At 47.1% G+C, this 14,475-nt stretch overlaps 1 pseudogene; it reads left to right on the top strand.

The window, feature by feature from the left end:
* The first annotated feature begins 2,581 nt into the window (after nt 1–2,581).
* Nucleotides 2,582–13,932, top strand: LOC138986993 (melanoma antigen preferentially expressed in tumors-like; annotated as a pseudogene).
* Nucleotides 13,933–14,475: the final 543 nt, after the last annotated feature.

A 14,475-nucleotide genomic window follows, 5' to 3' on the forward strand; every position in this document is an offset into this window, starting at 1 on the left:
CACTCTAGATTTCCGCATATCCCTGAAAATGGCATTTTTTGCAGTTTCATAATGTCAGAGTCATATTTTGTTGTGTTCCTATGTCCAATATATTTCTCTTTTCGTTTGCAGCCAATGATTCTCTTTCCTTTCATCTCTTGGGCATTGTGAATGCTGCTGCAGTGCATGTTTGTGGGGTGGGGGTGTGGGCATGTGTTTTCCATGGTCTGTTGGTTTCTCAAATTTTCTAGGATTGGAACTGCCACATGACATCATCTGTCCCATTTTTTGAGTCCAAGGCACTTTGACAGTCTTGCCCATGAATGTTCTGATTGCTTATCTACCACCAGAGGCATATAAAGGACCCTTTACTAATACTGCTCTACTCTTTCTTGTCTATAGAGTTTTGGATAATGGCCTGTTTCATTTCTCACTAGTGATACTTCATTGCAGTTTAATTTTTCATATCACTGATAATAAAGCAAGTGAGGTCCATTTCCAGAGGCTTCTTTCTAAGCATTGACTGTTATTTACCTGTTTAAGTTTCCTTTCTGATCATATGGTTTGTTCTTGTTTTTATTTCAGCATGCTACCCCTGGCCATTTTGTAAGGGCAGGTGTCATTTAGAGCCTTGTCGCCTTGTGAATAACCAGTGTCTATCAGCTTAAGGTTTATGGTTGCTGCTCCTGAAATGGGCCACCAGACGGCAGCATTTCTGCGGCTCTCTTCTTGTTAGTATGGTAACTGCATCTTTAGAGGTATGAGCAATTTCTGCTTGTAAATGAGAGTAGAATGAGCTACAGGAAGCTCGGCCCCCCACTCCTAAAGCTTGTGTCTACTTCATTCTTAGTTTTATTGTAGTTCATATTTCTAGTTTGAGTTTGTTGTTTCTTGAACAACAAATTTATTGTTCATATTTCTTGTTTGATTTGCCTTTGTTGTGGCTGTTCCAAGGCTTGCTCCCTTACACCAGTACACAGAGGCATTCAGCAGTGGTTATTTCCTCTGACCTGCTCTCAGAAATTGTATAGTACATCACTCTTGCCAAGTTGGTCCCTGAAGATTATGTATGTGACAGGTGTTTTTTGGAATCCATGAATTTCAGCCTACCAGTGTAAGCCTTCCTCTCACCCATCCCCTTTGCTAAGCATCAGGGTGTTCCCAGCACTAATGGGAACCCATTTTACCTCAGTCTGTGTACTCACTGGCAGCAATATTGTCTGTCCTGTTTGAAAGGTAAATGCTGTGACACAGCTCTCATCTGCCCTTCTTCACTGACTCTGATTATCACCACACTTTTCTGTACCTCTGACAATGACATTATTTCTTTGTTTCAATGCCTGAGTCATATTCCATCATGAACCCGAATTCCATTCCTTGATCCATTCATCTCTGCATCCTGTGTACTTTCTTTACATTAATCTCTGGGCATTGTGAATGCTGCTGCAGTGCATGCTCTCTTGCATGTGGCTTTCAAAATCTGTGTATTACTGAAGTATCCTAGGAGTGGAGAGGCCTGGTCACACTGTCTCTTTTGTTTCTGTAAAGTCATATGGACGGTGATTTTCATACTGGCTCTTCCCTGCCGGGGACCAGCCCCGGCTGATCCAGGGTATTCGAAGGAGAGACAGTGTAGGCGACCTATTTATTTAAGTATTTATCAAAGATATAAAGAGTAATAGAATGAGGATAGCTCAGTGAGGAAATTCAGTGGAGAAAAGCGGCTGAAATAAGGATAGCTCAATGAGGAAATTCAGTGGAGACAAGCGGCTGAAATAAGGATAGCTCAGTAGGAAAATTCAGTGAAGAAAAGAGGCTGAATGAAATTCCAAATCAGGGAATTAACATCACCTACAAAGGCCGCAGGCATCCTCCTGTTCTCCCGAAGGAGAGGAGACACTAAGGCCTCCCTGGTCAGATCTTAGAAGCACAGGCAAAATTAGTACGCTTGACGAGCTTCCCCGCCTCAGAGGAAAAATTCAGCCAGAAGGTGAAAGAAAGAATGACACGGGGAGACCAAATTTCGGTGAACAAAAAGGGGCGTACTTTATTTTCCAAAGTAGTTTTATACCTTAAGTTGTGCATAGAGGATAATGGGGGAAGGGGTGGAGTCATGCAAGGACAGCAGTTCCTGGTCCTAATTGAAGCCAGGCTTTCAAACTTATCATATGCAAAAGTTCAGGTGATTCACATCATCTTCTGGCCAGGAGACCTGTTAACATCTTAAGAAACTTATTTTTCTCTAAAGGTGATTATTCTAAAGTCAGGCGCCAGCCTCCAAAAAAGCATTGGACAGAGCTGCATTCCTATAGGGCAAAGGTGAGGTGGGCTCAATCAAGAAAAGAATTAACTCAAGGGTCCAAGGTTACAAACATTGAGGCTACTACTTACATTTCTATACACCCATTATATCAATCAATACACTGCCAAGGACACAGTAGGTAAGGAGTATGGAGACTTAGCAGCAAACATTGGCCCAACAAGTGAAAAACCTTTCACCAATACAATTTCTAATCAATCTTTTAACTACTCAAAGGAATCTGTGTTTAGACAGTTTAGAACATCTCATGCCTCTCACAGTTGGGAAGCTCTGAGCAATCACATGTGGCCGGAAATACCTATTCAGAGGCAGGCTAGAGGACTTCCAAAGGAGTTTGTAGGTTGAAACACCATCACACCCAGGAACTTTATTAACTGGAGCTATAAGTTAACTCTTTTTTCAGAGAGAGATAGTGGGGAACAGCCTGCCATAAAGTCAGAGGTATAGGTGAAAGCACAAAGCAGAAAGTAGGCAGACTCTGGTTTTGGGGGTAGATGCTCGAGAATTTCCAGGGGGACTCCTGAGGCTTGATCCCAGCTTTGCGTATGCTGAGCCTCCTTCCTCATGACCTTTGCCACGGGCGGAGTTCCTCAGGCTGGCTCCCGGCAGTGATAGAATTCCAGTTGAGCTATTCCAGATCCTGAAAGATGATGCTGTGGAAAGTGCTGCACTCAATATGCAATATGCAATCAATATGCAATATGCCCTCAATATGCAATATGCGGCTCCTGGCACTTCACATTGATATGCCCTCACTAGTATAAAAGGATGCCCCTCACTAATGTTAATCTACCATTTCTGGTCTGGACCATTTTCCATGGAGGCCTTTTCCAGTGCTCAGATTTGACATCTTGTGGCAGTTTAGATTTTGTATCTCTGATAAGAATCCCTGTTGAGTACTATTCATGGGATTTTTACACAAGTCATAGGGTTTTTGGTTTTTTAAAGCACTTGGAGTTGTATTTACCTGGTGACGTTTACTTCCTGAGTGTGTCCCCATTTTGTTTTCGTCTTTGTTTGTTTTTAATATTATTATTATTATTTCTGATGTGTGACTCCTGACATGTTGAAGGGTAGATATCATGTTGAGTCCAGTGGCCTTGTGAATATCAGGTGAACATCAGCAATAGTTTGAAGGCTGTAGTTACAGAGAAAAGCCTCCATGCTGCAAGGTATATGCCCTCTTTTAGGATGGCTACTGTTGTCTTAGTGTTTTTGTCATGCTTGGTTGTACATTAGAGTAGAATGAGCCAGAGAAGCTACCAAACCTGGTGTCTTCTCACTCTCCTTAGCTCAGCCTTCCTTAGCTTAACTCCCTTTAGCTTAGCTGTCCTTAGCTCAGCTGTCCGCAGGTCTGCTTAGCTTAGCTCTCCTTAGTTTAGCTCTCCTAAGCTCAGCCCTCCAAGCTGTCCTTAGCAGAGCCCTCGTTAGGATAGCTCTCATTAGCTCAGCTCTCCTTAGCTTAGATTTTCTTAACACAGCTCTCCTTTCATTAGCTTAGCTCTCCTTATCTTAGTTCTCCATAGTTCAACTCTCCTCCTTAGGATAGCTATCCTTAGGATAGGATAGGATAGCTATCTCCTCCTTAGGATAGCTATCATTAGCTCAGTTCTCCTCAGTCAGCTAGTTCAGTCATTCAGTCTTGTCCAACTCTTTGCGACCCCATGGACTGCAGCGCATTTGGCCTCCCTGTCCATCACCAACTCCCAGAGTCTACTCAAACTCATGTTAATTGTGGGTCTATTGAATAGCATCAGGGTCTATTGAAATGAATCAGTTCTTCACACCAGGTGGCTAAAGTATTGGAGTTTCAGCTTCAGCATCAGTTCTTCCAAAGAATATTCAGAATTGATTTCCTTTAGAATGGAGTGGTTGGATCTCCATGCAGTCCAAGACTCTCAAAAGTCTTCTCCAACACCACAGTTCAAAAGCATCAATTCTTCAGCACTCAGCTTTCTTTGTAATCCAACTATCACATCCATACATGACTACTAGAAAAACCATAGCTTTGACTACATGGATCTTTGTTGACAAAGTAATGTCTCTTCTTTTTAATGTGCTGTCTAGAATTTTAATATATGTTGGTCATACCTTTTCTGCAAACAGTAAGCATTTTTTCATTTCATGGCTTCGCTCACCATCGGCAGTGATTTTGGAGCCTAAAAAATAAAATCTGTCACTGTTTCCACCATTTCCCCATCTATTTGCCACTAAATGATGGCACCAGATGCCATAATCTTGGTTTTCTGAATGTAGAGCCTTAAGCCAACTGTTTTACTCTCCTCTTGCACTTTCTTTTTTTTTTTCCTTTTTCTTTTTTTTTTAATTTTTATTTTATTTTTAAACTTTACATAATTGTATTCGTTTTGCCAAATATCAAAACGAATCTACCACAGGTATACATGTGTTCCCCATCCTGAACCCTCCTCCCTCCTCCCTCCCCATACCATCCCTCTGGGTCGTCCCAGTGAAGAGGCTCTTTTGTTCTTCTTTGCCTTCTGTCATAAGGGTGGTGTCATCTGCATGTCTGAGGTTATTGTTATTTCTCCCAGCAATCGTGATTCCAGCTTGTGCTTCCTCCAGCCCTGCGTTTCTCATGATGTACCCTGCATATATATTAAATAACAGGGTGACAATATACAGCCTTGATGTAGTCCTTTCCCTCTTTGGAATCAGTGTATTCCATGTCTAGTTCTACCTGTTGATTGCTGACCTGCATGTAGATTTCTCAAGAGGCAGGTCAGTCAGCCTGGTATTCCCATCTCAAAGAATTTTCCACAGTTGGTTGTGATCCACACAAAGTCTTTGGCACAGTCAATAAAGCAGAATTAGATGTTTTTCTGGAATTCTCTTGCTTTTTGGTGATCAAACAGATGTTGACATTTTGATCTCTGGTTCTTCTGCCTTTTCTAAATCCAGCCTGAACATCTGGAAGTTCATGGTTCACGTACTCTTGAAGCCTGGCTTGGAAAATTTTGAGCACTATTTTACTTACGTGTGAGATAAGTGCAATATGTGTGTCTTTCGGTGTGTGTGTCTCTCTCACAGTGTGTGTTGGAATATATCACTGTGTGTGTGTCTCTCAGTGTGTGTTGTGTCTCTCTCTGTATGTGTGTGTCTCTCTCTCAATGTATGTTTCTCTCTCTTCGTGTGTGGGTGTCTTTCTCTCGGTGTGTGTGTTTCTTTGTGCGTCTGTCTATGTGTCTCACATGTGGCTCTATGTGTCTCATTCTCAGGGTTTGTGTCTGCTTGTATCTCAGAGTGTGTGTCTGTGTGTGTGTGTGACTTTCTGAATATGTCTTTCTCTGTGTGTTTCTGTGTGTTCATTGGTATCTCTCAGTCTGTGTGTGTCTTTCATTGTGTGTGTGCCTCTCATTGTCTGTGTGTGTATCTCATTGTATGTTTTTCTTTCAGCATGTATGTTTATCTCTCAGCGTGTGTGTGTGTATCTCTCAGTGTGTGTGGGTATCTCCGTGTATGTGTATCTCTCAGTGTGTGTGTCTCTCTCACACTGTGTGTGTCTCAGTGTGTGTATGTGTTTCTCTGTGTGTGTGTGTGTGTGTCTCAGTCTGGGTGTGTTTCAGTGTGTATGTTTATCTCTCAGTCTATGAATGTCTGTCTCTCAATGTGTGTGTCTGTGTGTCTCTCTGTGTGGGGGATGTCTCTCAGTGTGTGTGTGTGTCTGTCTCACTGTGTGTGTGACTCAGAGTGTGTGTGTCTCTGTTACAGTATGTGGGTCACTGTCACAGTGTTGGTGTCTCTCTCAGTGTGTGAATTTTTCTCAGTGTGTGTTTCTCTCTCTGAGTTTGTATGTGTCTTTCTCAGTGTGTGTGTCTCTTTCTCAGTGTGTGTTTGTCTCACTTTCAGTTTGTGTGTGTCTCTCTCAGTGTGTGTCTCTCATGTGTGTGCCTCTCTCTCAATGTGTATTTCTCTCCCTTCGTGTGTGTGTCTTTCTCTCAGTGTGTGTGTCTCTTTGTGTGTGTGTCTCTCTGTGTGTCTCTTTCTCAGTGTTTGTGTCTGTTTGTATCTCAGAATATGTGTCTCTCTCAGTGTGTGTGTGACTCTCTCTGAATGTTTCTCACTCTGTGTGTCCCTGTGTGTGTGGGTAGATGTCTCTCAGTGTGTGTCTCTCTCTAAGTGTACGTGTCTCAGTCTGTCTGTGTGTGTGTCTCCCTCTATTAGTGTGTTGGTCTTTCTCACAGTATGTGTGTCTGTCCCTGTCTCAGTGTGTGTCTCTCTCACTGTGTATGTGTCTCTCTCTTTCAATATGTGTATGTCTCTCTCCGTGTGTCTTTCTCTCACTCAGGATGTGCATGTGTGTCTCTCTGAGAGTGTGTGTATTTCTCAATGTTTTTGTGTGTCTCTCTCAGTGTGTGTGTACATCTCACTCAGTGTGTGTGACTCAGTGTGTGTGTTACTCTATTTAATTTTGTGGGACTCTCTTTCAGTGTGTGTGTGTGTCTCTCTCTGAATGTGTGTGGGTCTTCTCTCTCTCTCAGTGTGTGAGTGTCTGTCTCTCAATGTGTGTGTCTGTCAGTATGTGTGTCACTGTCATTGTGTGAATTTCTCTCACTGTGTGTCTTGCTCAGTGTGTTTCTCTGTGTGTGTGTCTCTCTCACAGTGTGTGTGTGTTCTCAGTGTGTGTGTGTGTATCTCCCTATATGTGTGTGTCTCTCAGAGTGTGTGTGTGTCTCTCTCTTGTGTGTATGTTTCTCTCTCAGTGTGTCTGTATGTTTCTCTCTCAGTGTTTCTCAATGTGTGTCTCTGTGTGTGGGTGTGTGTGGGTGTGTGTTTCTCTCTCTCAGTATGTTTGTTTGCATTTCTCAGTATGTCTGTGTGTGTCTCTCTCAATGCTTTTAGTGTCTCTCTCATTGTGTGTGTGTTGTCTCTCTTAGTGTGTGTGTCTCTCATTGTGTGTGTGTCTCTCAGTGTGTGTCTTTATCTCTCAGTGTGTGTTCCTCTCTCTCAGTGTGTGTCTCTCAGTGTGAGTGTCTCTGTCACATTGTATGTCTCTCAGTGTGGGTGTCTCTCTCACATTATGTGTTTGTGTATCTCAGTGTGTGTGTGTGCCTCTCAGTGTGTGTGTCTCTGTTATGGTGTGTGCATCACTGTCAGAGTGCTGGTGTCTCTCAGTGTGTGAATTTCTCTCAGTGTGTGTGTTTCTCTCTCTGAGTTTGTACGTGTCTTTCTCAGTGTGTGTGTCTCTTTCTCAGTGTGTGTTTGTCTCTTTCTCAGTGTGTGTGTCTCTTTCTCAGTGTGTGTTTGTCTCTTTCTCAGTGTGTGTGTGTCTCACTTCCAGTGTGTGTGTCTCTCTATCAGTGTGTGTTTCTCATGTGTGTGCCTCTCTCTCAATGTGTGTTTCTCTCTCTTCATGTGTGTGTGTCTTTCTCTCAGTGTGTGTGTCTCTATGTATCTCTTTCTCAGTGTGTGTGTCTGTATCTCAGAATGTGTGTCTCTCTCTGTGTGTGTGTCTCAGTGTTTGTGTCTCACTCTCAGTGTGTGTGTGCCTCTCTCTCAGTCTGTGTGTGTTTTCTCTCTGTGTGTTTTTCTCAATGTGTGTGTGTGTCTCATTGTGTGTGTTTCCCTCAGTGGGTATGTTTATCTCTCAGTGTGGGTGCTTGTTTCTTTCAGTGTGTGTCTCTCTCTCCCTGTGTGGGTCTCTCTCTCAGGGTATGTGTCACTCTCTCAGTGTTTCCATCCCATTTAGTGTGTGTTTATGTCTCTCAGTGTGTCTGTTTCACTCTCTGTATGTGTATTTTTCATTGTTTCTGTAACTCTGTGTGTGTGTGTGACTCTCTCAGTGTGTGTGTGTTTGTCTCAGTGTGTGTGTCTCACTCTCAGGGTGTGAATCTCTCTCAGTTTGTGTCATTGTGTATCTCTCACTGTGTGTTCCTCTCTCTCAGTGTGTTTCTCTCAGTGTGCATGTCTCTCTCACATTGTGTGTTTGTGTATATCAGTGTGTGTGTGTGTCTCTCAGTGTGTGTTGTGTTTCTCTCTGTATGTGTGTATCTGTGTGTCTTTCTCAGTGTGTGGGTCTCTCTCTCAGACTGTGTCACTATCTGTGTTTCCATCCAATTCAGTGTGTGTGTGTCTCAGTGTGTGTGGCTCTCTCAGGCTGCTAGCCTGGCTGTCTCATTGTGTGTTCCTCTCTCTCATTGTGTGTGTCTGTGTGTGTGTGTCTCTCATGGTATGTGTGTGTCTCTCTCCCACTGTTTGTGCGTCTGTGTGTGTGTATGGTCTCTCTCAGTATGTATGTCTGTCTCAGTGTGTGTGTGTGTTTCTCTCAGTGTGTGTCTGTGTGTGTCTGAGTATGTGTGTGTGTCTATCAGAGTGTAAGGGTCCCTCTCTCCTTGTGTGCATCTCTCTCAGTGCGCGTGTGTGTGTATCTCTCTCACAGTTTGTGTGTCTATCAGTGTGTGTGTCTCTCTCTATGTGTGTGTGTGTCTCACTCTGTCTGTTTGTGTTGCTGTGTGTGTGTTTCTCTCTTTCAGTGTGTGTGTGTGACTCTTTCAGTGCTGCACTAGACGGCCTGGATGTCCTGCTTGCTCAGGAGGTCCACCCCAGGTGAGGTCGACCTGGCAGACTGGTGGGGCCTGGGGGTGTGAGCAAGATGCAGCCAGGGCAGGAGGATGAGGGGTCACCTGGGAACAGGCGTTCGGGTATACAGGACTGGTGGAGGGGCAGAGGGGACAAAAGGCATGTGCCCCCTCCAGTGTCCCTTAAAGTGGGGAACAAGGGGGCTCCTGAAGCCGGAGGAGCTGTGGTGTGTGGAGTGCAGAGCCCTCGCGGGGTCCTGGTGCCCGTAGGCCTCTGCACAGCTCAGCATGTCCCCCGCAGCCCTGCAGGCGGTGGAAGCTTCAGGTGCTGGACTTGCACCGGAACTCCCACCACGACTTCTGGACCATGTGGTCTGGCATCACGGCCAGTGTTTGCTCGCTGCTGGAGCCCAAGCCAGCCCAGCCCATGCAGAACAGGTGCAGGGCAGAGGCGCAGGCGGGGCTGAAGCTTGCGCGGGCCCCTGTGTAGGTGCTGGTTGACCTGTGCCTCAAGGAGGATACCCTGGACCAGACCCTCTGCTACCTGCTTAAGAAGGCCAAACAGAGGAGGAGCCTCTGCACCTGTGCTGCCAGAAGCTGAGGATCTTCGCCAGGCCCATGCAGAGCATCAGGGGGATCCTGAAGTTGGTGCAGCTGGACTCCGTCCAGGACCTAGAGGTGAACTGCACCTGGAAACTGGCCACGCTGGGCAGATTTATGCTGCACCTGGGCCGGATGGGCAACCTGTGCTGGCTACTGCTCTGGTGCATCCATCAGTTGTATGTAGTGAGAAAGTAAAAAAAACCCACTCAGCTTCAGATGGATGGAGATCTAGTAATAAGATAGCACTTTAGCCAGAAATGGAAATTTCAGCCAGGATCTGAAAAGTGTGTCCTGGAAGGAGAAGAGGGACTCAGGCCTGAGCACACTGCTCCATGCTGGAGCCTCGGGCTCTGACAGCTGTACCTGCTGGGGTCTTCATGGCACAGGCCACACAGGCCACGATCCTGTCGAGAAGTTTCTTGCCTTTCCATCAAGTTGGCAATTGCATGCTTTGCTTCTACATGAAGTTTTACCTTTATCCCAGACAGTTTGGTTTCTTCTCTGATTTTCACCACTTGTACAGACTGATACAATATTTCTTAATCAAATAGAATTTGTCAGGGGTGGGGGGCACAGAGTGGGGATGGGTAGGGTGGGGTGAGAGTGAGGGGATGGGGTCACACTGAACAGCATCTGGGATCATAGTTCCCTGATGGGGATATACCTCGTGCCCCTGCAGTGAATGCACAGAGTCCTCCTCACTGAACTGCCAGGGAAGTTCCTGGAATTGATTTAATGAAAGGCATCTAATTAAGAGGAATTTTTGGGTGACATTTTACATTTTAGTTTGTTACCAGTGATTATAGTTCGTATCATTTTATAGTTTTGTGATTTTACTAGCTTAAAGGGTTTTGGGGGTTTCTTTTTGTTTTAAAAGCTAAAAATTGTTTTTTAATTCCATGGAATACAAAAAGAAATCTGTAGAATAGTTTATTTTTTAATTTTATTTTATTTTTAAACTTTACATAATTGTATTAGTTTTGCCAAAATAGTGGTGGATTTGCTCTGAATGTGAGCTCTTTGCTCCATTGAACCAAATGGTAAGAACATTTGTAGAAGAGACACACAGTGAGAGGTACATCTTTTTATTAAGTGACATAACAGCACCCATTACATGAGTTATTGGTTGGAGTTTAGAGACAGGTTATGTTGGGCTAAATTCCTTATTCCGGTTTGCAGCCCTTGAGTAACAATCAGAAGCTTTCTCTGAAGAGAGTGGGGTCAGCTGTCAGACTCCTAGATATCTACCGGCCAGCAGGGCTGGGATTAAACGCAGCAGCCAGTAGATATGGGATGGGGCAAGATGTCACCTTGTCACTTTGTTGCTTCCTGGAGAGATGCTTGTCCTTGTACCAGTGGGGCCAAAGCTGTGACTTTGTGGCCAGAGGATATCTCTGACCCTGCCTTGGGTTCCCCTAGGGTGGAGGGACAGCAGGGTCTCCCAGGATTCTTGGCCAGAGAAGAACCACCCCCTTCCCTTGCTCTCTGACATCCCCCCAGGACTCATTCCAGAGTAGGTTCTTCAGGATGGGCATCCAGGCCCCAACCAAACTGCTAGAGCTGGTGGACCAGAGCCTGCTGCAGAAGGAGGCCTTGGCCATCGTGGCCCTGGAGGAGCTGCCCATAGAGCTCTTCCTGCTGCTGTTTATGGTGGCCTTTGCCAGGAGGCACACCCAGGCCCTGAATTCGATGGCATGGGTCTGGCCCTTCCCCTGCCTCCCACTGGAGACCTTGATGAAGGACCATCAGCCTCATCTGGAGACCTTCCAGGCTGCACTCGACAGCCTGGATGTCCTGCTTGCTCAGAAGGTCTGCCCCAGGTGAGGTCGACCTGGCAGACTGGTGGGGCCTGGGGGTGTGAGCAAGATGCAGCCAGGGCAGGAGGATGAGGGGTCACCTGGGAACAGGCGTTTGGGTGTATAGGACTAGTTGAGGGGCAGAGGGGACAAAAGGCATGTGCCCCTCCAGTGTCCCTTAAAGTGGGGAACAAAGGGGCTCCTGAAGCCGGAAGAGCTGTGGTGTGTGGAATGCAGAGCCCTCTCAGGGTCCTGGTGCCCATTGGCCTCTGCACAACTCAGCATGTCCCCTGTGGCCCTGCAGGCGGTGGAAGCTTCAGGCGCTGGACTTGCACCGGAACTCCCACTAGGACTTCTGGACCATGTGGTCCAGCATCATGGCCAGCGTTTGCTCACTGCTGGAGCCCGAGCCAGCCCAGCCCATGCAGAACAGGTGCAGGGCAGAGGCGCAGGCGGGGCTGAAGCTTGCGCGGGCCCCTGTGTAGGTGCTGGTTGACCTGTGCCTCAAGGAGGATACCCTGGACCAGACCCTCTGCCATCTGCTGAAGAAGGCCAAACAGAGGAGGAGCCTGCTGCACCTGGGCTACCAGAAGCTGAGGATCTTCACCAGGCCCATGCAGAGCATCAGGGGGATCCTGAAGTTGGTGCAGCTGGACTCCATCCAGGACCTGGAGGTGAACTGCACCTGGAAGCTGGCCATGCTGGGCAGGTTCGTGCCTCACCTGGGCCAGATGGGCAACCTGTGCTGGCTGCTGCTCTGGCACATCCATGTGTTGCCGCACACTGCTCCCAACCAGGAGGAGCACTGTGTTGGCCAGCTCATGGCCAGTTCCTGAACTTGTCCCACTTGCAGGAGCTCTACCTGGACTCCATCTCCTTCCTCAATGGCCGCCTGCACCAGGTGCTCAGGTAAGGCGTGGTGCCAGCCCTGCAGACCGGAATGGGCCTCTCTCATTTTGTTACCATCGGGGCTTCTACTCTGTGCCCCCTGGGGACATTGCCAGGGGGGCCCGGCCACTCGGAAGTCCTCACGATGCTGCTGCTCTGTCCCTGGGCATCTTGTCAGGTCACCTCCCTAGTTAGGGTCAGAGGCGTGGCCTAGGTTAGATGCTGTGAAAGGGGACTCCCTGCTGGGAGTCCCCATAGTGGGGGTCAGGTGTGATGCCTTTGGGAATTCTTTCCGGGAGAGTGATGTCTTAGCTGAGGTGATGACAGATAACTAAGCGAGGAGGACATTGGTCCATCAGGTGTGAGTTTTGCAGTCTGAAGCTCTGTCTCTCCCTCCCACCTGCCGCTTCTGTCCTGAGCTGTTTTAGGCTCCAGGTGAGCTGTGGGAAGTGGGTGATTCTGGAGATGACAAGGAGGGATCAGGAGGGGAAACTTCAGCTCCTAAGCAGTCCAGAGAAGAGAAAAAGTCAAATGAGCATCATTGTTGAAGTGGCTCCAATCTCTCTAAGTCCAAATTACAATTATTATTTTCCTCTAAGACTTCTGAATACATAGGAAATCCTCAGTAACAGGTTATCGCTCTGCCTTGAACACAGTGACAAAAGCTGAGATGATGCAGCCTAGTCTGTCTGTATGAATGAGTTGCATTGATTCCCTTTTTGGCAGCTGCAAACTCCAAACATTATGAATAAATATGTTCACTGAGAAAACAGAAGAAAGAAAGAAAGAAAAAGAAGAAGAAAGAAAGAATTGTAGGTGGTGATGGACGGTTTGTGGCCCCTGAATATCTGGGGAATATTCACCCAAGGATCGTCTGTAACTGCTGGGACCCACCAGCCGTGTCCACTGCATCCATCCTACCATTGAATTCAACTAGCCGTGTCCTGTAAAAACATCTTAATTCCTGCTAACCAAATACTAGTAAGCTGATATAGGCAAATAACATTTGTTTACTGTTTGTTTCCTACATTGAAGATAGTTTATCATTTTGTGCAGGGGGAGGTCATACCCATATAAGCATAACCTTGTGGCCGGAAGACCCCCTACCTTCCTGTCAAGAAGGTGAGAGGCCAGCGATACCCTGTGTTCCAGTAAAACAGACCTCTCCTCACCACCTCCCACCACCTGCCACCTCTGCCCCTGGGACTGACTGCCCTGTTTCTCCCCAGGTTCCTGAAGATCCCTCTGGAGACCCTGTCGATAATCACCAACTGCCTGATATCAGAGTGAGACCTGACATACCTGTCATAGTGCCCAAGTGTCAGCCTGCTGAAGGACCTGGGCTTTGGAGGGGTCAATCTGACCAGCCTCAGCTTGGAGCCCCTGCAGGTCCTGATCGAGAGGACCTCAGCCACCCTTCAGGACCTGGACCTGGACGAGTGCAGCATCATGGACACCCAGTTCAGTGCCCTCCTGCCCTCCCTGAGCCACTGCTCCTAGCTCCCCACCTTCAGCTTCTGCGGCAACCCCATCTCCATGGCCATGCTGGAGAGCCTACTGCACCACACCATGGGGCTGAGCAAGCTGAGCCACGTGCTGTACCCTGCAGCCCTGGAGAGCTACGAGGATGTGTGCAGCACCCTGCACCTTGGCCTCCTGGCTCAGCTGCACACCTGGCTCAAGCAGCTGCTGTGTGAGTCTGGGCAGCCTAGCATGGTCTGGTTCAGCACCAACCCCTGTCCACACTGCGGTGACCAGATCTTCTAAGACACTGAGCCTATCCTGTTGCCCCTACTACATGCCTGCCTAGCCCAGCTCACGAGTTGCAGGCTTTGTCCCCGGCACTGGGACACTGCCACCCAGGCCTCAGTGCATCTAGAAGGAACACAAATGACAGTTTCAGACAATTGTTCAGTGCATGCGGGAAAAGGAAAGGTGATTTACAGTAGGCTGGGGCAGGGGTTGGTGGGATTTTTGGAGAGATGTGTTCCTACAAAGTTAGAAATGTGAATCTGAATTTTGGAGGGGGAGTTTTGGGCTTGGGAGGTTGATAGTGTCATTACCCCTGTATTGGATTGTTCCAAAGAAACAAAGGGAACTTCAGTGTCAATCATTTGGTGTCCTCTGTGATCTGTGACAATGATTCTCCCCTTAAAAAAAAATGACTCTCCTGTTAGTGGTTAAATAAAAGGGCCTGAGTGTGAGTGGGGCCTATAGATGCTCTCTGATAGGCAAGGATTGGCTACAGGAGTTCAGGGCACCATTTACCCACTCCCTGTGATTCTCATTTCCAGGGCATCCACCTCCTCACTTAGTTCTGAGGCCATTCCATCTGTCATCATATACAAGGGGC

The sequence above is a fragment of the Bos mutus genome, unplaced genomic scaffold (genome assembly GCF_027580195.1).
Source record: "Bos mutus isolate GX-2022 unplaced genomic scaffold, NWIPB_WYAK_1.1 CTG377, whole genome shotgun sequence".
Taxonomy (NCBI): domain Eukaryota; kingdom Metazoa; phylum Chordata; class Mammalia; order Artiodactyla; family Bovidae; genus Bos; species Bos mutus.